We start from the raw sequence: 27,176 nt of genomic DNA, 5'->3' as shown, positions 1-27,176 counted from the left end.
CTGCTGAGCAAATAAAGCTTCCATTATTCATACATCATGCACCAGCCATTGTACACAGTCCACATCTTGTTTGCTCTATGAAAAGAGGCTCATAAGAATGAACATAATTATCAAGAATTTTGCGTTGACTTAGAGTTTTAATTATGACCAGTGTTTGGAGAATAAACTCAGAGTTAGTAAATCATTTCTTCTGTTCAGTAGGTTACAGAGAGCTGCATACCTGTAGAATAAAACTGTATCAATTCAAATGGCAATATTTTGATAGCAAGACACAGCAAAAGGTTATGCTGGTATTATAAAGCAGGAGAGCATAAGAAATGATTTATAATGGCAGTGGGGGCATGATCTTGAATTATAATGAATAAAGCCAGTTGGCTATTAAAAATGTATGATAGTTAATAAAATTGCATTTGGTTAGATGAAGATTTGGGGCATTATTTTTAATGGATCATGGGTAATGGTTCTAATACAGCTGAGTGAACCTTGAAAGTTCATTTATAATATCCATTCTCTGATGGACCTCCAGGAATATGAATAGTAGCCCAACAGAACTGAAATAGGTGAGATTGTCAGGGGAGCCCACTTTGACTTTTATCAGGAAAATCTTGATTTGATGGATGTGCTTTGTGTTCTGCCCTGAAGGATAACAGTTTAGATTTTTCTAAATCAAAGGAAAGCAAAATTCCAGAGCCTTACATTTCTTTATAAAACTCTCCTGCTCTCAGTCCATAACTAGAAGACAACTCAGATAATTTCCAATCTTGACTTTAGAATAAAATATCATTCCTTAAGCCTGAAAAACAAGTAATGGCAATCCAAGAGGATGGAAAAGATAATATTTTATTTATAAAAGTATTTTTAAAAGAGGCATAGAAAAAGGGTATGTGGGTGAATTTGAAATGAGTTACATCAGATCTGAGAAGATATCACAGATAAACCAAAAAAGTAAAAGTAATTCTCATGCTATGGAGTAATGATATTTTCAAAGTGTCTTCACATCATTTTTGTTCAATGTTCAAGATATCATTTTAAAAGAAAAGGAAAATTTTATTTCCACTTCCAAAAGTAGAAATCAGATATCCAGAAGCGAGGAAAAACTTCATAATTAGAGAGTATACATGAGCAGAGATTAAACACGGTGCTTTGGAATATTGTTCTGTTACCATTTCAACATTATCTTTTCCTTTCAAGGGCCTTGGTCATGAATTATTTAAGGGACAGCTCTATAAAATAGCCAATGTCCCCTCCCCACGGCACCAACCCCACCTCCTCCATATTCATTCTTTCTCCAACACTGTCTATCCCTAGTTTCCACATTAGGTGTTAGGCACATGCATCAACAACAGGTACTCAGAAAGCACTGTAGTGGTTAAGAGAAAAATATATTTATGCTGGCATGTTTAAGAAACATATTTATGTCAAGATCATTAAATATGCAAGAAATGTTTCTCATTCATAACCAAAAGATTGCAAACAAGTGAGCTAGTTCCCCAGTATCAGAATCACAAAATTGTTTAAAATCAGTAACAACTAGTTTTCATAACATTGTGGGTAAAAGGGAGATTTTACATCATACACCAGTAAAAATATAAATTGGCACAACTCCCTATTGGCAGTAGCTATTTCAAATGCAAATATACTGTTTGGATATGTGTATATATGTGCATTTTCATATATCCATATGCATATATGTGTACATGAACATACATACACATTTTGTAGCACTATTTTCCTCAGGGGGAAATATGGGAAAGACATTGCTTTTTAAAAGGACTTGCTATAATCTATTTTTAATATAAAAAGTTGCAGAACACTATAAGATGATCTACATTAAGAAAAGAGATATGCACACTAAACTAATAACTACACATATATAGGAACTGGAGAAACTACAGTGTTACAACAATTCCCTTTAGGAATGGTAGTTATGTTATATTATTTTCACATGGTAAAATTAGAGTTAATTTTAACTTCTTTGTATGTGCTTCTCTGTGTTTCTCAAATTCAATACACAAGTATATCACAAACCATATTAGGTCCTGAGAAATACATATATAGTGAGTGTTGGAGTCAAACAGGCATGTTTGGATCCTGGATCCACCACTTCACCATCTTTAGATTTCCTAAACCTTTGTTCTTGCAGCTATAAAATAATAAGCTTAGTTCTTATTTTGTGAAGCTGCAAGGATTAATGAGACAATGCAAAATAATTCATGAAAATGCTTAGTATAACTGTTACATAAGGAAGCACATGATATATTAGTTGTTATTATGTTGCTTTCAAAGTCCAGGTTTATCTGGCCCATTGGATATATTTTAATCCCAGTCCATTCTTAAACCAGGTAGCATTCTGACTTCCTTGTGCTCTTAGAAGTTTGCTCCTACATTCCATTGACTTCTTCATGCAAAAAGATGTGTTTTGGCTTTCTTCACTGAAAAACTCTCATCTAGGTCCCTCTTCAGGTGGACCCTCATGGAATTGAGCTACACCCTGCTCATCCAGTGTAGCTCATTCCACTGGAATTCTATCCAGAACTCACAACCACTCCACTCCTTGTTGTCCATCCATTGTTTGCCTCCTAAATGTAAGCTGAATCTTACTTTTTCCTGGAGATGGAACCAGGAATCTGGGTTATCTCCTAGAATTTGTTTTTCCTGTGATGTCTATAAATGGACATTGAAAAATATTTGATTGCACAGAAAGTATCAATGCAACCATAACAATATTATGTTCAGGAACCATGATTAAGCTATTTATGGACAACACAGAAAGAGATGGATCCCATTTTGGAAAATATTGTCATGTTTGGAGTACGTTCCTTAACATCTGTAATGGTAGCATTTCACTGTTAATTAACACACAGAACTGAATGAAGTCTCCCAATCTCTGCCATTGGCCACTGCAGTCTTAGGGGCTCCCAGATATTGCTCTTGGTCTTGATACTGCATAGAAACCTTCCATGCCAAGAAGAAAAGAGTCAAGTGGAGAAAGTGAGGAATAACTGCCTTTTAAATAAGCAGGATTTTAATTATTTTTTTTTCTTCTGGGCAAACAATATGCTATATGATTGACAGTTCATTTAAGGTTCCTCTCAGAAACACTTAGGTTTTGTTCATCTTCTTAATGTGAGGACCCAGGCGATGTACAGACAACAAGTTTGCTTCCTGACTGTAGCAGCAAATAATCTCTGGTATAATAAAATAGTGCATCTTATTGCAATAAAAAAAGAAGAAAACCCAGGCTATGGGGCTAGTGCTTCCAATAGCTCATGTCCCTTAAGAGCTTCAGAGGTAATAATCATTCCATCCTCCATTTCGGACATGCCTGATGGTTTGCAAAGCACTTTCATATATATTATTTCATTCAAGAAAAAGAAATGCATAGTCTATGAGGGCCCTTCCCGAGAGAATATAAAAAGTCACATAAATGCAAATGATTCCTAGATGGAATTACTTGGGAAGCTGCTCTATCAAAACGGTGAACCACTTTGTGAGAGACAGAGGAGCCAAAACTAAAATAAAATTACTATCACCAATATAAATATGAACTATATGGGGCTTACTAATTTTTTTCTCATTATGTGCACAATTCAAGCACTATAATTTGTCCCACATTTGTTGAAATTGGAATAAGATGATAATAGACATCCTAGTTTTGGGGGTGTCTTGTGCAATTTCAACGTTTTGGTACCTGAGGCAAAATACTTATTACTATTTGGCAGTGTGATGGCTTTCCTTTGCCTGATATGGCATTTGTCCCAGCTTTGCCTCTGTACCTTCCACACCAGCCAGGTCAGGCTTCTGCCTTTGGCAACTTCCTGTCTCTAAGTCTGCTCCCCACACAATTCTTCACAGCTAACTAATCTTCCTTCCTCTGAGGACTTTCCCCAACTACTCTGAGTTACAGTCTTCTTTATTTGTCTTCCAATAGCTCAGAATTTCATTCATTCATTCATTTAACAACTATTTAACAAGAATTGATCACACACAAGGTATTGGACTGGGCACTGGAAATAGAGTAATGGAAAAGACAAGTATGATCTCTGCTCTCAAGGAGCTTCCATATTCTGGGGGAAAGGCAGGCAATAAACACACACAGTAAAAGGTTATTTTAGATGCTACTAAGTGATGTTAAGGTCTCTAATGGTGTGACATGAGAGAGTGGGTGAGGGGGATTGACAGCTTTGATTGTAGGTCTGGTAGGGTTCCTGTAAGGAGATAACATCTCAGCTGAGACCTGACAGAAGAGGAGGAGCCAGCCATGCAAAGACAGGGTGCAAAGTGGCCCTGGCAGAAGGTCCTAAGGAGGGATATGCATGGCAGTTTCCAGGGACAGAAGGGAGTGTGGTGTGACAAAGGGTGGTGAGCAGGGGATGCCTGGTGGAGAAGGGACTGAAAAGTAGGCTGGCACTCTATCACAGAAGGGCTTCAACTCTACCCTGAGTGCCTCCAGAAGTCATAGAGGGTTTTAGGGAGAAGACAAGATATGATTTGTGTATTTTTGGACCACGGACCATGAGGGTACAAAATTAGAGTGAGATAGACCAGGTAGGAGGTTGTTTCAGGTCCAGGGTAACAAGTGAGGTTTGGACTAAAATTGTGTAGTGAAGAGGGGAGAAATTGACAGATTTGGGATATAGTTTGCAAGTTAAGCCACCAGGAGTTATGGGAAAATTCAATGGAAGGGGTAAAGAATCTCAAATGCATATTCTATCTACCATCTTATAATTAAGCTCATTAATGTGTACTTTTACATGTGTTCTCAAGTATATTATGTATACTTTGCAGCCAGAAATTAATTATATTCTTTTTTTCTCAGCTATAGAAATGAGAATGGCCCTTTGTAAAAATGAGCACAAGAGAAAGACTTGTTAACTTGAATCAAATTAGGATTTTTTTTTCTACTGTGGGGCCACCAACAGTCAAATCCAACTGACTGTTTCAAAGCCAAAAGTCTTCCCTCTGGTTTTGTCCTTCATATTTTCCTCTGTCTCTTCAACTTCTGCTATGTTTCTGCTCTCTATAATTTTCTCTGTGATTTCTTGGCAATTACCTTCTGCTGATGAGACCTCTGCTTCTGAGGGAATGCCCACTTCCTTGCTCACTGTGCCTGTTCACTCTCTACCAGGCCCTCTTCTGGGTAATGAGGACCTAAAGGCAACACAAAGAGGCAGGAGGAACCTTGGCAACTAGTCCTCACCTAGGAACCAGGTGGGAGAATCCTAGATAAAAGGAAGAAAGAGAAGGAAGAATTAATTACATAGGGAAACACAGATTTCATTTGCTGTATAAATAGGAAGTTATATTTGCCTCCTGGCCCCCTGGCTCTTAACTTTTGTAGACATGATGTGCTTCAAGTTCCAGCAAAGGGGATCCTTAATCTCTTCAGGACTTCAGGACAGGCCCAGAGGAGTCAGTGGACATATGTACAGACATGTCTTTGAGATTGCTTAGATAACTTCACTTTTGTTCCCCAATCCACTCCTGAAAAACAAATGTCCTTGCCTGCATTTGGGTTTATTTCTTTTCAGCAAAGTTTATCAAATTATGATGACTAGGCACAAGAACCCAAAAAGGTCCTAGAAATATAGTTCCTTTCCCCTAGATCTTTGAAGAAAAGACACAAAACAAAACACCATGTTAGGTTTGGGCAGAAGGAAAGGTTATAAATGCTGAATAGATGGCTCAAGAAAGATGCTTCAGAGGAGTCTGCGTGGAAGTGGAAAGATGAGTAGCATTTTGAGAGGCAGAGGAGAGGATAGTGGTGCAAGACCAGCTGGAACACAAGCTCAGAGGCACACCTGCACTGGAACTTGGGGGATGGTGTAAAGTTCTCTGGCTGGACAGCAGGAAACAGAAGGAGGTCTAAAAAGCAGATAATGTAAATAAATCCCATGTCAAGGTTTCAGAAGCCTTCAATACATGCTGAACATTATTCTGTAGGTAACAAGGAGCTGCTGCAGACTTTGAGATAGGGGAATGACCAGAGTTGGGCCAGAATAAGGAAGATCATACTGGTGTGGTGGTCACAGGTAGGAATTTCTTATGGAGCAGAGATGACTGAATCTCCAGCAGATGATTGAATCCCCAATGCCTTTGGGTTTACCCCACTGGTGAAGACCTCCAGGCCATTCTCCCTGTCCATCAGGGAAGCTCCTCGGTGGGAAACTTTGTCCTGGGTATTTCTCATCAGCCTGAATGAGACTGTCCCTTCCTTCTCTTTCACCTTTCCAGGTGTCAGGTCTGCTGGGCAGTGTGAAGCCTCCCACACCTCCTCCTGCTCCCTCTCCTGTGTTCTCCACAGACAATGCCGCAAATCAACCACATGCACACTTGCTTCTGCTTCTTGGAGGACAAGAAGGATGACAATGACCAGCCCAGACCCATTTTAGGGACAATATCCAGGTTGGCACAGACTGAAATGTACCATCTGGGCAGAAGAGGGAAAAGGAAGGGAAGACTTTTTATGACAAAAAAGAACAGGATTTGCTTCATCATCTGCATATCCTTGTGGGAGAGGAGATTGGGTTTAGGATTTGAAATCACTCATCAGTGTATTTTCATTTCTGGTAGATGGATATATATTGGTGTTTCTGTCACTGCTGAGCATTACCCGAGTTATTTGCCCTTTTGAATCAAGTAAGTGAAAGTTGGAAATATTTATGCTCTTTTATTGATATCAATAGCAACAGGAAATAATATTTCATATGATGAAAATTTTCTAATTGAAAAATGCTAAAAGTCCATTTATTCATATGCTATGGGGCATAACCCTGAAGAAGATCATAGAGAATGCAGTTAGACTTGTAACCTTTTACTAATATTTTCACATGAGAGATCATAGCTTAAAAAAATCATAGCTTTATAATAAATAGCATTTAGTAAAAAACAAGCAACAGTTTGCTTAAGAAAATAATCCTAGTCTCTTACTTCAGAATACTGTTAGTGTTTAACAATATAATAGTGATTATAATATATAAGGCTAGTTCAGTAATTTCCAAACATTCTCTTTAAGTTTTTAAGAGGTTATTTTTAATATCTGATCTGTGTCAGGTTCAAAATAGACTCCCTATTCCAATTGTCTATGTTCCCATTTACTTCTGTACTAAACATAAACATAACAATCAGAGTGAAATAATATGTATTTACAGGTAAACAACATGGAGTGTTTAGCAATTCTCAGCTATTCTGATTTGATGAGAACAAAAATTATTTTATATTTAAGAAAAACTTGACCTCTGGCCAAGATGGAGGCATAGGTAGACACACTGTGCCTCCTTGCACAACCAAAAGGACAATAACAATTTAAAAACAAAAAACAACCAGAACCAACAGAAAATCAAACTGTATGGAAGTCCAACAATCAAGAAGTTAAGGAAGAAACACTCATCCAGACCAGTAGGAGGGGCACAGGCAGGCAGCCAGGTGGAGAGGACTTGCAGCAAAGCTGTGTCTGGAGGACTGGGGTGGGCAAGGCTGCAGCTGGCGGACCCCGAAAGGCGGTGACTGGCGGAGTGGGCAGTCCTACATTTACATGCAGATAAACCAGGAGGAACAGCTGGGGAGCGAGACAGACCTTGCAACCCAGAGGCCCAGCACAGACAAATAAAGCCTCAAACCTCTGATTGAAAACACTGGTGAGGGTTGAGCCAGCAGCAGGAGAAACTCCCAGGCTCACAGGAAAGTTAGTTGGAGAGACCCACAGGGTGTTAGAATGTACACAAGCCCACCCACCAGGCAATCTGCACCACAAGGGCCCAATTTGATTGGGAGTAGTGCAGGAAACGACTGAAAATGAGCAGAGAGTGGAGCAAGTGTCATTGTTCCAACTAAGACCCCTCCTTCACATATAGCATCACAATGCAGTAACTGTGGGTTGCCCTGCCCTGGTGAACACCTAAGTCTCCACCCCTTACTACGTAACAGGTACGCTGAGAAAAAAAAAATGGCCCAAATGAAAGAACAGATCAAAGCTCCAGAACAAATATAACTAAGCAGCAAAGAAATAGCCAACCTATTCGATGTTCAAAACACTGGTAATTAGGATGCTCACAGAATTGGTTGAATTTGGTCACAAATTAGATGAAAAAATGAAGGCTACACTACGTGAAATAAAAGAAAATGTACAGGGAACCAATAGTGATGGGAAGGAAATTGGGACTCAAATCAATGGAGTGGACCAGAAGAAAGAAAGAAACAACCAAACAGAAAAGAAGGAAGAAACAAGAATTTAAAAAAAAATGAGGAGAGGCTTAGGAACCTCCACGACATCTTTAACATTCCAACACCCGAATTATAGGGGTACCAGAAGGGGAAGAGGAAGAGCAACAAGTGGAAAACTTATTTGAACAAATAATAAAGAAGAACTTCCCCAATCTGGCAAAGGAAATAGACTTCCAGGAAGTCCAGGAAGCTCAGAGAGCCCCAAAGAAGTTGGACCCAAGGAGGAACACACCAAGGCACATCATCATTACATTAGCCAAGATTAAAATGAAGGAGAGAATCCTAGAAGCAGCAAGAGACAAGGAGACAGTAACCTACAAAGAAGTTCCCATCAGACTGTCAGCTGATTTCTCAAAAGAAACCTTGCAGGCAAGAAGGGGCTGGCAAGAAGTATTCCAAGTCATGAAAGGCAAGAACCTACATCCAAGATTGCTGTATCCAGCAAAGGTTTCATTTAGACTGGAAGAGCAGATAAAGTGCTTCTCAGATAAGGTCAAGTGAAAGTTCATCATCACCAAGCCCTTATTTTATGAAATGTTAAAGGGACATATCTAAGAAAAAGAAGATAAAAAACATGTATAGTAAAATGACAGCAAACTCACAATTATGAACAACCACAACAAAAACAAAAACAAAAACAAACTAAGCAAACAACTAGAACAGGAACAGAACCACAGAAATGGAGATTACATTGAGGGTTAGCAACAGGGGAGTGGGAGAAGGAGAGAAGGGGAAAAGGTACAGAGAATAAGTAGCATAGATGGTAGGTAGAAAATAGATAGGGGGAGAGTAATAATAGTATCGGAAATGTAGAAGTTAAAGAACTTATGACACACAGACAGGAACTAAAGAGGGGGAAGGTGGGTGAGAAAGGGTGTACAGGGTGGAGGGCAGTGAAGGGGGGGAAATGAAACAACTGTAATAGCATAATCAATAAAATATATTAAAGAAAAAAAGAAAAACTATGTGGAACCATAAAAACTATAGCACATTTGAGCTGATTGTGTGACAACATAACTCAATGTTTCAAAGTTGATAGTAATTATACATTTTTGTATAAATACACCTTTTTTAAAACTAAAAATGTCTTTTTGTTTAACCCTTATGATTCTTCCTAAACTGTGGCATACACATTGCTTTAGTAGCTTGTTTTTATCTCCACATCCTGTGAAGTACTTTTGTTTATAATATTCTTTTTGAAGTCAAAGAAGGCTTAACCGATGAAAGAGATAGCACCATCTTGTCTTTTCCTATTATAAAGTAAATAAAGAGAGATGTTCGTTTGATCAGCAACTGTCACTTTGAAATAATTTTCCACTAAGTCTGGATACTCAGGATTTTTCTGAAAAGAAGAGTCACTCTGAACAGCCTTTCTAAGCCACATGGAAAGTTGAATGTTTGGCTGCATCTGGCAGACCAACAAGTCCACATTCCAGCAGAGTGTAAAGGCCCTTCAAAATCTAATCCACAGAGGTAGTTTTCATTATCTCCTGATAGCTATCTTCTTGCTTATGAGTGCCTTGGATTTGTTTGGGAACCTGTTTGCCCATTTCCCAGCAATGGTCATTGCCACTGCACGAGCCAATTAAGACCTTCTGTTCTGCATGTTTTTAGCATCTTTGGCAGTAAGCAGAGCTTTTGTTTTCCTGAGACAGGGACAGATGTGCTGATGCTCCCTTCCTTCCTCCTGGAGCTTGAAGGCAAATGTGGGATTAGAGATGGAGACAGCCATTTTGCCATATGTCACATTCTCACATGTGACAAAGGGTGAGAGAACTACAGAGACATTGGCCCTGTCACCATTTAGCCTCTGAACTCTTTCCCCAAGCTTTCTACATTTAGTGAGAAAAAATGAATTCCTATTTATTCAAGCCATTGCTATCCCCTTCTTGTCACTCTCAATAAAAAGCATTCCTCTCTAGAACAGACTGAGATCACTTCTTGTACCTTATACCTCAAGTGATGAAATCTACTTACCATTCTGCAAACCCATGGTACTATTTAATAATGGACACAAAAACTCCATCCAAAATTCTGTTCATCAAAATGACTCAGCTCATATAAGAATATTTGCCCAAACTCATCACATAACCCTCCCCCACCTCACCCCACTCCTTTAATGCTTTGTACCAGCCTTATGTTTCCAACTGGGCCAAGGGATCCTTGAGAAAGTGGCTCAGCTCCTATTCTCTGAATTAGTCATAGTGCTCTCAGAACCTAATGTGGTTCAGATGCACGGGGCGCATGTTTCATCTTTGTTAAGTCTAACACTGTCCAGACTGTTCTAGGACATAGCCTTGGTCTCATCTCAGGTTTTACAATAAGAGGGTTTCCTTTGGTTCTCACTGAAGTCATATCCTGTCTCTACCTGGCAGTACAGTTAGGTCAAACAAACATATTGCAACAGTGATTTTGAAGGAGAGTTTTATAACAACAATTAAAATTTTAAATGTATATGATTTTTGATCTAGCAATTCCACTTGTAGAAAGTTGTCCCAAAGACATATACAAGTGGCTAAAGACATCTGTACCTTGATGTGGATTAGAGCATTGTTTATAACAGCAAAAACTGAAAACAGCTACATAAGCACTAATAAGGTGTTAAATAAATCATGGGACACCCATTTAAAAAGAGAATATTGTGCCACTGTTAAAAAGAACCAGAAAAATCTATATGTGGTAACATGTAAAAAAATCAAAATAAACTCTTATAAACACTGGTTAGTTCTGAGGTTGGGACTCTTACTGTCTTGGATTTAGATAACAGAATTGTATGGACCTCTATAATCCATACAAATATAATATGTATGATTAGAAACAAAGTTCTAAAGAAACACATCTTCTCCTGGTATGTTTTTCCAATAAACAGGAACCACTGCAGGAGTGGGGTGGGCAGGCTCCACACAGGAACAAAGAAGCACAGTCAGTTTGAAATGCAGCATAGAGGCAGAACATGGGGCAAAAAGACTGGAGGTTCAGGGAAAAAGAAGACATGATGAGAACTGTCTAAATGGCACAAGGTGCATTGTGAGACCGTGAACTCCCCATTCAGCTGACTATGCAAGCAAAAAACCTTAGAGTGTCCCTTTACATGTCTCTCTCCCTCACTCCCCAAGATTCTAACACACACAGTTTTCTATGTCTCTTCCAATCCCATACTGGTCCAGGTGACCAACCTATCCTGCTTGAACTGGTAGAATAACCCTCTAACTGTCATTCCTATGTCACCTAGTAGGCAGAATTTTAGCCCCCATCACCTTTGCCCTGATATCACACCTGTGAATAACTTATATTACATGGCAAAAGGGCCTTTGCAAATGCAATGAAGGTTATTAATGATTATAAAATAGGGAAAGGTTATTGACTTTAAAATAGGGAAATTATCCTGGATTTTCTAGGGAAGGCCACAGTTATCACATGAATAATGCTTAGAAGCAGAGCTGTTTGCCTGCTGTAGGCACAAGAAAAGAAAATAAGAGAAAGGCAGCAGAGATTAGAAGCATGCGAAGGATTTGACCTGGAGGCATTGAAGATGGGAGAGGCCGTGTGCAAAGATGAGAAGGAAATGAATTCTGCCAACAACCCTGCCTGACATGAGAACTTCAGCACCAGTGATACCATGATTTCTAGCTCATGAGATTCATACAGAGAGCCCAGCTGAGTCATGCTGTGCCCAGACCTCTGATATATGGGAAATGTGATGTTGTCTCAACTGCTTAATTTATGGAAATTTGTTTCAGCAACAATAGAAAACCAATATATCAAACCTGGCCCACCTCTTATTCCAAACACAATGATATTATCTTTTTTCTAAAATACAGATCTGGTCAAGATATACTCATTAATTAGCATCCTACTGTTCACTGAAAACACTCCAGATTCCTGAATATAGCCTTCTTGGTTTTCAGCTCCCATAAACTTCTCCAGCCTCAGCCCCTAACCCATAATTCAGCCTCCTTGGCCTACCTTCATTTACTCATACTGCCAAGCTCCCTTTTGCCGCAGGCCTTTTGCATAAGCTGTCCTCTCTGCCTAAAATGTTCTCCTCTCTCTTCTTCATGTTCTAGCCACTACCGGAAGACTTTCCTGGACTTTCTGACTAAATCAAACATAGAAACTATCAGTTCCTGTGGAATTGCATATCTCTCTTTCCAAGCAATTGTCATGGTTACAATGGTTTGTGTGATTGCCTGACAATTATCTGTCTCCTACACTGTGCTGTAAAATCCATAATGTCAGCGAGTGTGTGTGTTTTTCACCATGGTATCAGTGGCTCTTACTGTGTGTCTAAAACATAATCAGTTCTGAATAACTGAATCAATGAGTCACACTGAATCAATAAACTGGTGCTCCAGGGAAGAACAGATGAGAAAACACCAGCCACCAGTGGACAGTTGAGCCACGTCACCACACAGTATTCTACCACTGTTAAGACTGCATGATGTTAAGCACTCTGCATCTATGCAAAGTGTGACAACTGTCTTTTAATTTTACATTACCAAGGGAACCTTGGTTTTTCTAATGAAAAAAGCTACCAAAACTAATACATCATTTCATCATAAATATATGTTCCTATCTCACACATTAATTTAATAAATATTTAATGGGTGATGACCAACAAGAAGACATTGTACTATGGGTCCCAAAGTATATAAACATGGCTTTGTTTCATACCTAATCTATGTGTTGAACTTCACATTTTTTAAAATATACTTTTGCATCATCTCCTCTAATTCTCAGAATAGCTTCGTAAAGCACTTATTTTTTATTGTTTACATATTTTTAATTATTTTTTTCAATTCAGTACAGATCAAATTAGAGATTCACTGCTCAGAGGTTAACTGACATGTTTAAGTTTGAAAACTTGAAAGTGATAGCACTCGATCCCAGGACTTCCTGCTCATGTCCAGTTTTTAACAGCACAGATTTTCCAGGTAGGAACTAAGCCTTCCAGTTCCCTCTCCCCATTCTTGTTCCCTGATGCCCTGCCTTGTGCCTCACAGTGGTCTGGGCAACCAACACCCATGCCTGGTGTAATTTCTGTTTAAGTCTGCCACTGCTCATCCCAAAGATGAGACCATGAACCACTGTGGGCAGACAATAATGCCTGTCAAATGGACTGTCTGTGTTACTCTCACACCCCATGTAAACAATTATTTAAGCTTTAAGCTCCTTAGTTTCCAGAATACAAGTTTCTATATAAGAAGTATTCTATTTATTATTTTTGGATTGGCTTTAGAGTATGCCTCTTTTTGAGTGGTTAATAGCTAGAGGGGAAAGTCTTGTGAAGTCTTGAGAGATGTAGTGTTTTCTATGAATTTACATGAAGATAGCACAGATTAACGTGGAGTGGGTCTCACCCAGAATGACTAGGATGTGGCTAGCACATCAAGATGAGCTCAAAGATAAACTCTATGTAATTGGAGTGGATACACTATTCTAATGATTCTGAATACACGGGAAAATCCCAAACACGTTCCAAAAGCTGTTTCAAATTATTGTTTCTGGAATGAGGGCATAGTCTCACATTATAATTACTTTAAAGGAAATTATTTCACTTGGATTCCTCTGCTATGTTCTGTTTTTAAAAGAAACCTAAGAGTGGAATTAATAAGTCAAAGGGCACAAACATCCTCTTTATGTTTCATTTTTTTCCTGACTATTGCATTAATGCATGTTTCTGTAGAAAATAAAGAAAGTACATAAGAGTGCCCAGAGGGAGAGAAAAAAATTTACTTATAATGATCATTATTTTATCCTGAGGCAAATAATGTTAATGTCCTGAAACTTTCATCCCTGTAATATTCTTGTTTATTTTGCTTAGTTGAGATGAAGTCTAGATTTTTCTCCTTAACATTATGTATTTTTCATCAGTAAAGCCTTTGTTTCAATGCTTTTAATTAAGGATACTACTTTTCTGCATTACAATTTGAAGATTTTCCCAACCTATGTAACCACTGTTAAAAACTTGGTATGGCCTTCCTTACTCATTCCTTTGCTAAACCAACAAATACAGCATATATACAAATACCATGGCCATTATTGTTTTTACAAAAATAGAATGGTACACATAACTAACTTTTATAACAATGTATTACTACATTTTCTGAATTCTCCCCATATAGATCTACCTCATTCTATCAAATAACTGCATAATATTCCATAGAATGGAAGGACAAAAATTTACCATCTCCTATTGATGGGCATTCAGGATTTTTTAAATTTTTTTCTTGTTACAAGAAACAAAACAATAAAAATAAAAGTGTATATATATGTGTATATATATTGTATATACACATGTTCATACATGTATATGTTATATACAAGTTATGTATTATATATCATATATATGTGTATTATATATGCATATATTGTATATGTATCTATTATAAGAGTGTATGTATATGTATTTAAATAATGAAGCTTTTACTTTTAGAAACTATTTCTTTGCTAGCTATCAAATATAATTGGGTTCCTTTCATTGTTCTCCATGAGAGTAGGATCATATTTTCTGGTTCCTTACTTTCTTTCCTAAATAGAGCAGAGTGCGACATATATAATGTTTAAGTCAAATAAATGCATGCTGAATTGAGCTGAACAGGGACATTACTCTTGGGGCCCTAAATTTAAGCAGCCAATGTGTAACCTGTGCTATATGAGGTTCAGGTAGGACACCAGAGCCAGGGTATAACTAAGACGTTCAGGAACCCACTGCCTGCATCCAGCTTGACTAACATGGACAGTGTGCATGGGAACTCAATCTCCTTCCATTTCCTTTTTTCTTTTTTAAACAATTTTTTCTTGTATTTTTCCCATTACTATTTAGCCTTGTTATACCTTTCTTCATCTTTTATTTTTTATTTTTAAGTATTTTTATTGATTATGTTATGACAGTTTTCCTAATTTTCCCCCTTTATCCCCCTTCCACCCTGCCCCTGCAACCCTCCAGCTTTCCCCTCAGCCTTAGTTCATGTCCATGGGTTGTACATATAAGTTCTTTGAGTCCTCTGTTTCCTATATCATTTCTTATCTCTCCCTATCTATTTTATGCCTACTGATTATGCTTCTTCTTCCTTGTAGCTTTTCCTCCATTCCTCCCTTCCTGGTCCCCACTGAGCTCCCTCTGTGATGTCCACTTCTCTGGTTCTTTTCCTGTTCTGGTTGTTTGCTTAGTTTTTGTTTTCATTGTTTTTCTTTTCCTTTAGGTTCATTTGTTGATAATTATGAGCTTGTTGTCATTTTATTTTTCATATTTTTATCTTTTTTTTCTTTGATAAGTCCCTTTAACATTTCATATAATAAGGGCTTGGTGATGATGAACTCCTTGAACTTGACCTTATCTGAGAAGCACTTTATCTGTCCTTCCATTCTAAATGATAGCTTTGCTGGATAGAGTAATCTTGGATGTAGGTCCTTGCCTTTCATGACTTTAAATACTTCTTTCCAGCCCCTTCTTGACTGCAAGGTCTCTTTTGAGAAATCAGCTGATGTCTAATGGGAACCCCTTTGTAGGCAACTGTCTCCTTATCTCTTGCTGCTTTTAGGATTTTCCCTTTGTCTTTAATCTTGAGTAGCTTAATGATGATGTGTCTTGGTGTATTCCTCTTTGAGTCCAACTTCTTTGGGACTCTCTGGGATTCCTAGAAGTCTATTTCCTTTGCCAAATTGGGGAAGTTTTCCTTTGTTATTTGTTCAAATAAGTTTTCAATTTCTTGCTGCTGTTCTCCTCCTGCTGGCACCTCTATAATTGGGCTATTGGAATGTTTCAGGTTGTCCCAGAGAATCCTGAGCCTCTCTTCATTTTTTTGATTCTTGTTTCTTCATTCTGATCCAGTTGGATGTTTATTTCTTCCTTTTGTTCCAAATCATTGCTTTGAATCCTTGTTTCCTTCTTGTCACTGTTGGTTCCCTGAATATTTTGCCTTATTTCATTTTGGGTATCTTTCACTTGTTCTTTCATTTTTTGACCAAGTTCAATCAGTTCTGTGAGCACTTTGGTTACCAGGGCTTTAAATTCTCCATCACATAGGTTGGCAATCTCTTCATCACTTAGTCTCTTTCTGAGATTTTGCTGTGTTCTTTCATTTGGGCCATATTTCTTTGTCTTGGGGCAGCTGATCTCATATCCTTTTTTCTTTATTTATAAATTGATTAAATGGCATGCCTCTCATGTTGCCTAGACATGTGTTTTATCTTAATATGTATTTTTACTCTTAGCAGATGTCTGATAGTAATGTAATATAATAAGTACTTTTAGTATCAAAGTAATATATTACAATTATATGTTCGTCATTATGAGAGTATTAATTGACATCTCTTTATAGTTTATTTCACATGCAAAGGATGAAATGATTATTAAATTAAACTCCTCCCAGTCACTGACTGAGCTTTAGAGTATTCAAAGTCTATGTGAGAATTAGCTGTGTTAGTCCACTGTCACCCTGAAAACTACATGGCACCATCAGAGGGGTGGTGAAGGAAGGCAATGTGGGTGAGTCAGCAGAACCAATCTCTGAGCAGGAAACAAGAGGCCCCTGCAGTAGGGTCAACCACTTCTTCAAAGTTGAAGATGAAGGATACTCAATAACTAACTCCTTTCCCTTCCTCACTTGAGTTCCAAATAAATTAAGGCATAGAGAAGTTAGATGGATGGAGGCTACACAGAACAGTCATTACTGAAAAAGATGTTATTAGAGGATGTTATTTAACACATCCATGGGCAAGTAGGCATCTCAATAGAGCAGGCTCCCCCACTCTGGAATTAGGGGCTCCCTCTTTCTGCTACAAGGAGTAGAGGGCCCTGGCATCTCCCTCTTTGGGAGAAGACCAGTCTCTGCAACACAAACAGCAGAGGATGAGCCCTCACTGCCTACTATCAGCTCACATCTAACAGAGAACAGCAGCGCAGGCTGTCCAGCCTCACCAGTCAGGTAAGGCATGCTCCCTCCCTGGGTGGAACTGCTTCCACATGGAAGAAATGTCAAGAATGAGACAGATGAGACCCCATCCCACCCCAGGCTGCTCACTACTGAAAAACACATTTGTTTTTTACTTATGCACGTGTTGCTGCCTTTTACAGGGATTTGGGTTTTGAGACAGCAGACAACCTGTGTGTCTACTGGCTGCCTCCACATAGGATGCACACCCATGTGAGCACAAACACTCTGCTGAAGCATGGGTGAGGACATTTCTGGAAATATTGAACTAGAAAAGACCTTCACTGTAAAATTATGTCTGGGGTCTAAATGTTAAATTCTTAACCGCTGCACAGTGCCTTTTGAAATATAACCTCTTGGTTGATTTTGAAAATAGCAGATGGAAATTAAACTAGTCCATGATTCCATACACACTTTAAAATTTTCACCATGTGACACATTTTTCCTGCTGGCATCCTGTATTCTTTTTTTTTAAATAATAAATTTATTCAAAGCATTTTCTAAATACTTTTAATAACATTTGATTATCAGCAATGACCCAAATCTTATTTAAAAAGTATTAACAACCTCATTTTATAAATGAGAAAATAAAAGTTTAGGTAGATAATTTGTTTAAGGTGCTACATAGATAGAAAAGGAAAATTGTATTTGAACGCAAAAAGTCTTCCCAACTCACACAGGCTGTCTCAATCTGAGCTACTTACAAAGGTGTCTGCCATGCTACATAAAAGTTACTTGTGGCTGGAACCATAGCTTCTTTATATTCAATTCTTTATCTATCCATAGCAAAGAACACATAGTAAATATTTAAGTTCAGGTAAATACACTTATAAAATTCTACATATGGAAATACATAGAAATATCCCAGTTTGAATCTGTCATTTTATAATTTAGGAGATTAAGGCCCCGAGAAGATCTCCAAATTTACACAGTGACGAGAGTGCCAGAATCCAAACAGAAATATAGCTCCTCAGGTGTGGCCTTTTAGCTTTTCCTGCTGCCATTTCCTTATCACCTAGAGAGCCCTGGAGTGACAAGTGGCTTGTCATGGATTCTAGTGCTTTAGCAACAGGAGGAGCCAGCTGCTGCTTGTTCTGGAACACATGACCTGAGGGAACAAAGGTCATGTTTGTGTCACAGAGTTGGAAAGACTTACAGGAAAGAAAACAACAATGAAACTTCACATTAATTTATGGAAGAAGTAGCAGTAGACACGTGGACTCTGGGGCAACATGGCCTGGCATAGAGTATGTAGAGGTAATCTGCTGCTTACTAGCTAGCTATGTATCTTGGACAAGTTACTTGGCCTGTATGTGTCTCAGTTTCTTCTGTAAAATGGGAATGCAGGATCTCACGCTGTCTTTGTGAGAATTAGAGGAGTCACCTACATAAAACACAATGAGTAAACGCTGTTTATATTGGTTGTTATTTGAACACTTTCTACTTTCTAACAACTATGCTAAATGTCTAAAAACCATGAGCTTTATTCATCTTATTATTAAATATTAACTAAGATAAGCTGTTGCTACATTCTACAAATGAGACAGACAAAAAGAATAAGCAACTTGTCCAATTTCTAGTACCTGGCAGTAGAGGAATGTAAATCTGGGGACATTCTCCCCAGGCCCATGCTGCTAAGCACCATGCAGGGGGTTAAAACCCATGATCAGCTGTGTCCTACAAAAAAGAAAAACTGCTTTGGGGTCCCTATTGTAGCAGATACAAACTCTCTAGCTAGGACCAGGAACTGGGCCTGCAGCAGACCCCTGATTCAGAAAAGTCTAGTTAGCTCAGATACTGCTCTGAAATTCTAAAAGTTTGGACTTACTATAAGTGGATCTCAAATGAGAACCAACTTAACCTCCCTTGAATTAAATAATGTTAAAATAACTGACATCAGGCCAACTCTGAAGACTTCTGTTGAAAAGTCATATCACCCAGGTGTCTCCCAGTCAAGAGTACATGCAGATACATACACAAGCTTGTATGAAACAGACAACCAGGGTCAGAAGCACACCTCTATTTATCCAGGAGTCTTCTAGAAAGAAAGGACCATGGACCTTTCTCTTAACTGCCAAATGGCCACTGAAATCACCTGTTCTGTCTCTGAGAAAATGTCACACATTGTATGTAAAGTTAAATCTCCAGGGAACAATCATTTGTGTCAGCATTTGCCATGTAGATAAAGTTCTTGGGGAAATGTGTTGAGAATCAGCCTATCAAGGCAAGTTTCTCATTGGGTTTGTTATGTACTCATCATGGGGCTAAATAAAATTGGAAGTTTCCTACCACATGTTTGAGGGAAAATTAAAGCTCTTAATGGGCATGACTACATGTTGGCAAATACGATGTTACAGTAATGACTTCCCTAACTCCACTTGCTGTCATTTTCAGGTATTTTGTTAGTAATAAAGTAAAAGTCAGTGTGTTAGAAAAGCAAGTAATTACTTCTGAAGAGTAACATTAAATCAGATAAAATGAAACAAGGTTTTTCTCTCTGTTCTCCCATCTGAAATAGATTGCTGGCTGCACAGTTACCATTTAAATTCTGTTTTATTGCATGAAGAAGACACAAAGAGCAAGTCCAGCTACAACCCAAAAGGGATAATTAAATTTTAACTTGCTAGATAAGTCACAGTTACTTTTATATTCTTGAGATTTATCTTTTTAAATGTTTCTTGTTTCTATTTTTGCCAATATTTGAGGTCTATTTTTTATCCTTTTTAGGAGCATATATCTTAATTTGTTAAATTCCTAACTTTTCTTATCAGTACAAATGATTCACTGACCTAATCTGTCAAGAAAACACTGGGTTTAATTGTTAGTAAAAACATACAGTAAATGCACAATTCTAAGATGTATGAAAAGGACATCATGCATAATAGAACCTGATTCTGAACTTCAGTGGCAACATCACAGTCTATCAACATCCATATAATGATTAGAGCTGGAAAGGATCAGCAGCTCTTAATACTTAAGCAGGATGTCATAAGTTAAGTAACAGGTTTAGAAACCTAGGTGAGATGGACTAATTTCAGGTCCAATGCTAACTTGCTCTGAGGCCCTAGGAAAGATGCTTATCTATGGCTTATCTTTTCCTACTTGTGAAATAATGAGACAAAAAGGAGTATAAGACTGTTAAATAGGCATGAAATGCAAAGTGAGTGCTACCATAAATAAGGAGTTATTTGTGCATTATCATATTGACCATAAAGCAGGTCATTAGTACTTAGGATTTTTAAGACAATTCACTAGGCATGGGTTGAAACACAAAGATATAGGAAATGTGGAGTTGGCTCCCGAAGTCTACAGCCCACCTGGAGAGATGGTATGCACATACTAAAATCTGTTGATTACTTCACTGACCATCAACCAACATACAATCATCTAATATAATTGCTCTCTTCTTCCTTTTGAGACAGTGATGTCATTTCCATTTTATGTTAACAACACTATAAATGAAACAACACAAAAACATGTATTTTTAAATTCCCTATGATGTTGTGTTCTCCAACTTGCTGACACCAACTGGGTGCCCTACAATTCAATTCAATTCTGATACTAACTGGAGTTAGGATTAGATCCCACAAGTTAAAGGGCAAGGTCATGAAAGACTGCCCTGACATCATATGCCAGCTGCAAGTGGCATCCCTAGGCTTCATGTACTTCTGTCTGTCCTGGCTACAAATTCAGAGGCTCTCAGGACCACCTTTCAGATTCATTAATTCACTAGAATGACTCACACAACTCAGGAAAGTGTTATACTTATAGTTACTGTTTGATGTAAAGGACACAAAGGACACACGAGTATGTCCATAATGTGAGATCTGGAAGAGGGCTGAGTACAGGAGCTTCTATCCTTGTGGAGTCAGGTGTACCACCTGCCCCATACACTGACATGTTCACCAACCAGGAAGCTCCCCAAGCCTTGGTGTCCTGGGTTATTGGGGTTTCATTAAGTAGGCACAGTTGATTAAATCATTGGTCCCATGATTGAACTCAATCTCCAGCCCCCCTTCTCTGTTCTAGATGCCAGGGGGTGGGGCTGAAAGCTCCAACTTTCTATTCACATGGCTGGTTGGTTCCTTTCCATATCAAAGTAGCATAAACTCATATGTGACCCAAACTCATTTGTTATGAATATCATAAGACACTGCTATCACTCAAGAAATCCCAAGAGTGTTTGAAGGTCTGTGCCAGGAACCAGGGACAGTTTAGGAGCAGTTCCATGTGAGCGATATGGACTGCAGGCATTGCAAAAGCCCACAGGAGGAGAGACCATTCCAATGGGGAGCCAAGACCATCAAGGTCAACTTCATGAGCCTGGTGAGGTATGACTTAGACATTAAAGTATGGCTGGTATTTGAAGGATAGAGATGAGAAAGGAGAACTTGAGTTAGAAAATGACAGTGAAATACAAAATTAAGAAAGTAAGAAGGATAATGAAGCATATGAAGAACAAACCATTTTGATCAAAGGAGGAGATTCTGAGTGGGGTATAGTAAAAGATAAGGTAAGTAATAATCACTCTCAATTGCCTAAGTCTCCTTTAATTAAAAAGTCCAACCATGTGTTTTCAGAAAAAAATTTAAATTAACATGGACAAAGAAAACTACTTCCACATTGCCTATCATTGGTTTCAAAATGTTGTAATCAAATATTTTGTTAAAAAAAAAAACAAAACAAAAAACCTTTAGAATAGTACTGGAGTTGGTTAGATACTGAAAAGTTTGTGAACATGTGATTTGGACAAAGTATGTCAAAGGAATATAGGCAATATTTTAAATTGCTGTTACTGCCTCTATGTACCAAAATAATCTTTCTTGGGTTCAGCTGTCCTCTTGCATATATAAACAAAACAGCTTCTACACTTTGTTTCTTTTCTAGCCAAGAGAAATTAGGCCACCATGGCTTCAGACAGCTGCCCGCTTGGCCCCAACTGCTGCCATAGGAGCACTAGGCTCTGGAGATCATTACCAATGCCAACATCTGGCTCTGCTTGCTTTCTTTCAAACAGAGTTTAATTTGCCTCTGATTTTCCAGAAACAGGAAATACCACATGCATTTTAGTAGAATGTTGGATTAAATATTTCTTAAACCAACTGCTGTTTTTACAAGACATTTTGGAGTGGTGGTTTACTTGATGGCTTTTGCCTCCAGGAATTCTTTTATGTGAGTTGCTGTGAAATTGCCAAGGTCCCCTGCTTTCCCAGGATTGTGTTTTTATGCCTCTCCGAAAGACTATGTTTGAGATCCATGGAGCATCTGACCACCAACTGCATAAGTAACATCTCAAATGCTAGGAGTTTTTGCTGCCTGTTCAGATCAGTAGGTTTGGCCACCGCCACGTAGGTGGAAATTTGTGCTGTTGCCAGCCCTCCCTAGAGTTGGTCATCGTTCCTCTCTAGAAAGTGTTCTCTTTTGGGGGAGTAGAGAAGGAAAGAGAGTTCACCAGAAACTGAATGCTTTTTTTTCATGGGGAAGTAGGAATAGTTTAATGTCTGACTCTTTCAGAGATATAATAGTTACTACCATGATCCCCACTTTCCAGGTAAGGAACCTTATGCAGACTGAGGAAGAATACATGAAAAAAAATGCCTATTCCTCCATTTCTAAATAGGCTTGTTCACAGAGAAAGCCACAGCACTCTGAATTTCCTCTGCCTGTCATCTTTTGTTCTCTGTAACAAGAGATGACTTATCCTCTAGGGAAAGATAAGGACTGAGAGCAGAAAACTCTATTTGCTGAAAAAGTGCTGAGAAGGTGGGAAAGGAGGAAGAAGATGTATGTACAATGGGCAAGAAATGGCAGGAATGCTTTAGACACTAGAACCTTTCACATCTTTCTAACTTTGACACTATGCAATCAGTTTGTCTTAGAAGTGAAACCCTCATTAACTTTATACATCTTCCTCTCTTGATCCTGAATTTTGGTTTGTTAGCTGGTAAATTATTTATGACAAATGAAACACATGGTTTTCTTAGATGCTTACTTAAAATTTTAGTTTGTAAGAATCACATTACCTGGGAATGATAAAGGCAGAAGAATTCAAAAGTGAATCTATGGAATCTCTGTCCACAGTATGAGCATGCACAGCAGTTGCACAACTGAATCATGAGTGATGATGTCAGGGTACAAATGTAAGGGATGTGTAAGGTCAGGATGACAAAGGAGAATAGGCATATCCATTCTTCAGTATGCAATGCAAAGACATTTCCTTCAGGCACTCTTTGTTTTCACTTTTATAAGTACTATCTTTCTGTCTTCCCACCATAATTTCTTTCTCCCAGGAGAAAGATCTTGAAGTGTTAAATTGTAAGCCCGGCCTTTCCTCTGCAGTACAGTGTGAAGCCACAGAGTAACATTAGCAGGCTTTGTCTTGCTCTCCTTTGAAAGTCTTTTCTACATGATCCCCCACTCCCAGAGGACCCTAAAGTCATTCTTAACTCTTCTGTTGGGAAAGGAAACCACTCTCTTAAAAACTACACTGAGTCATTGCTTATATGACAATGATCAAATGAACATCAGGGGACATCTAGCTGCAGATTTTAACTCTAGGAAAGGAAAAACCCTATCCTAACAGCTTGCATTTATTAGGAATTTACTATGTGCTTGAAGCTACTATCAATCCATGTTAGGTAATCAAAATGCCAGCCTGTGATTCCTGAACAGACGGAGATGCTGGGAGCCAAGCCACCATTCTTAGTGGTTCCCACCATGCACGTGGCCTCTCCATCAGTGCTGCCTTCTGCTAGTGGGCAACTTGGCTGGAAGAAAGGGGTAGATAATCCATAGAGATTAACAATGAATGTACATTTCTGTGGAAGTTTTTAAAAGCATTTTTCTATTTATAAGGGGTTTATAATCTGCATTAATCTCTGATGATTCTTTCCTATAGATTAGGTCAGACATAGGGCCCTTAACACTTTAAGTACAGGCAAGTGCTAAGCCACAGGCACAGTTTTAACTGCTGTTTCTCATCTTGGTCATAAGCCCATATTTCTCCTAATCTTCTCTCAGAGGTTACTAATACCCAGTCTTCACCAGCCTCTGCTCCTCGGTCAGTCTTCCTCTTTAGGCCTTAAATTCCATCTTTTCTACCCCAAACTTACTCTTGCCAATAGGCTGGAATCCTCCTCAGCACCTATTTCCTTGCAGGCTTGGAGTTACAGTAAACACTGTATTACTTACTTGTGGGTTTCTAAAAATATTTTGGAGTTAGCTTGAAAATCCAGGTCATTTATTATATTGACTGCTCTAAGTTCTAAATGAATTATTTAGAACAATTTAGAAGTAAACATTTAAAAGTCAGGTAATTTGTAGGTGTCCTATGTTAGGGTAATAGGAACTAGGCTTTCCAATAGTGTTCAAAAGTTTCCCAGGAGAAAAAGACAGAAGGTCAATCTTCCTATCCTCCCTCCCAGCCCCACCTCACATCCCACCATGGATTTGGTTATGATACTGCCAGTGAAGTTACTGGCAGCTGCAAGTGTTCAAATAAGGTGAATTTTGTAATATGCCACACCCAAAACCAAGCACAACTTGTACTAATTTTTAGGGCAATCTTATTTTCTCCTTGGTGAAATCAAATTCTATGTTCCCACTTCTGTCTTGGCCTTGCCAGTCTCCTTGGGCACCCACAGTTATCTTATCTGAGTTATAACTATAAGGAAAGCAAAAGTCGGAGGATTTTCATGTCAAAGAACCTTTTTGGGTGAAATGGATGAAAAAATTTAATTAATAAATAAGGAGAATTTGGAGGCCAAAACTTCTCCATTCAGTGATAAGCCTGCTACATTAAGCAGAAAGAATTTAATTAAAATCTCTTCGAGGTACAGCTTCCTGAATGAGCAGAGAATAGCTTCAATGGAGTCACTAGCATCTGTATAACTGACATTCTCACTCTGGGACCTTCAGAAGCACTGAATAAAGAAATTCTCAGCCAAAGAGCAGATTTTGCTGACCCACAAGCAATACAGACCTCAGAGGTAAAAACAATGTAGCTGCTATTCCTGCCAGACAATATAGTGGCTAATGAGAAACAAATTCTCAATCAAATCCAGTCAATATTGACAAAGTCATTATCAATTCAATAGTACACATTTCATGAGTTTAATGCAAATAACAGTGGGTTGAAATATAATGGCAGTGGGATATACTAATTCACTTTTTGTATAATTCAATACTGGATCTCTTAAGGTCAATATGCAAATGAGTTCATATACTGTACAGATAAATAGTCTCATTGGAGTTTCTAACACCTAGGCAAACAAGCTCAATTTTTCTTCCAAAAGTCCCAACAGATATATTATATTACCATTGTTTTAATTTTTTTCTTATTAAAAACTAATGAAATTCCACAACCTGCTCCCTCATCTACAGAGATTCTTTTAATTTAGTCATTCATTCGTTTATATTTTTATTTCATAATCACATGGAAGAGCAGCTCTAATGGGAAAGTTACCCTGGACATAACAGTAAACATGGGTAGGGCACAGTTTGTTGTACAGCATTCCCAGACAAACCTGTTGATTAGGAGATTGCATAGAAACATCACACACTTTCTTCTAAAACTTTACTCAGATTGGGGATATAGTCCATAGTATTTACTGCACACACAAGAATTGTTTCTCACATTCTGCTTCTGCATCAAGGGGAAGCTTTGAAGTATATTTGGTTCTAATTTACTAATGGCAAACCTTGCTATGGAAAGTTCAGAAAAGTGCCCTGGCTGGTGTGGCTCAGTGGACTGAGTGCTGACCTGTGAACAAAAGGGTCATTGGTTCGATTCCCAGTCAGCGCACATGCCTGAGTTGCAGGCCAGGTGCCTAGTAGGGGGTGTGTGAGAGGCAACCACACGTTGATGTTTCTTTTCCTCTCTCCCTTCTCCTCTGTCTAAAATAAATAAATAAAATCTTTTTTTTAAAAGTACAAAAATTAAAAAAAAAGAAAATTTCAGAAAAGTGAAACAGTCTTCAGCATGTCATTTGAGGAAAGGAAAGCAGAGGAAAAGGCCGGAGGCCGGAGGTTTTTACCTGGATTTTTGTCTAAGTCACTTGGTTTCTCTGGGCCAGGATCAAATGAGGATGGTAATTAATTACATTTGACACTAGAAATGTGACTGCTGCTCTCTGAACCTCTCTGTGAAGCCTGCAGTTGGAAGTCCTAGGACTGGGACACTCTTAGAATGACATTTTGCCCATCAGTTCATGGAGTTGCAAAACTGGGTTGAAGACACAAAATGCATTCCCTCCCTACAAAAATGAAAGCATTTCTCACTCAAAATATAGGCAGAGCCTTTAAGGATGTGAATAATAGACACAGAAACCATTTTATTTGTAAGATCTAAGTCACTGTTTTCCTTACTTACAGAAGCCTTGCCCAACATCCAGATCTGTATTCCTGTTCAAGTTCCACTGTCCTTGCAAGTCGACTAATGTCCACAGCATTCTTTTTCTGTAAAAATCTGTAAAATGGGCATAGTAGCTTTTTAATCCAATTTACAAGACTACTGTGAGATTTCACTGAAGTAGTGTATGTGATGTGCCATACATTCGTAAAATCTTAGACACCTGAGTTTTTTACCCTGTGCTAAGAGGAGAAGGCCCAGCCTGGTCCCTGGATCATCTTCTCCAAGAAGCCTTTCTAGGATCTAGGTTGAGTCCGAGTTTTGTTTCTTCTTACATACCCTTCTCTCTGTATTGCATATCGTCCAACAGGCTGACAGCCTTGCTCTATCACTCTCCTCCTAATTAGCCTTCTTCCCTAGCCAACTTTAAGCTCCCTTTAATGATATGAGTAATGAATAGATGTATGTTTAATATAATTTATATATTTTCTACTAAGTAATATATAGTAATTGTAGAAAATTTTAACTAGCCAAATAAAGCACCCATTGGACATGGGTCTGGTCAAATGTCCTTAGTTCTACACCTGGTTTGGTTCTTCTCACTGCAAAACTCTATTCTCAAGTCCAGGAGGCTGATCTCATACCCTGAAGTTTGGTCCAAAAAACAC

At 38.4% G+C, this 27,176-nt stretch overlaps 1 long non-coding RNA gene across 1 annotated transcript; it reads right to left on the bottom strand.

The window, feature by feature from the left end:
- Window positions 1–1,767: 1,767 nt before the first annotated feature.
- LOC118501695 lies at window positions 1,768–23,921 on the bottom strand. Its single transcript, XR_004904330.1, has 2 exons — window positions 23,765–23,921; window positions 1,768–6,416 (listed from the first exon to the last, which is right to left on the bottom strand). It is a non-coding gene; the product is annotated as an uncharacterized LOC118501695 (long non-coding RNA).
- Between the last annotated feature and the right edge of the window lie 3,255 nt (window positions 23,922–27,176).

The sequence above is a fragment of the Phyllostomus discolor genome, chromosome 7 (assembly GCF_004126475.2).
Source record: "Phyllostomus discolor isolate MPI-MPIP mPhyDis1 chromosome 7, mPhyDis1.pri.v3, whole genome shotgun sequence".
In the NCBI taxonomy this organism is placed as follows: domain Eukaryota; kingdom Metazoa; phylum Chordata; class Mammalia; order Chiroptera; family Phyllostomidae; genus Phyllostomus; species Phyllostomus discolor.
The sequence above is the reverse complement of the archived record's forward strand: the minus strand, read 5'-3'. Positions and strand labels throughout refer to the sequence as shown.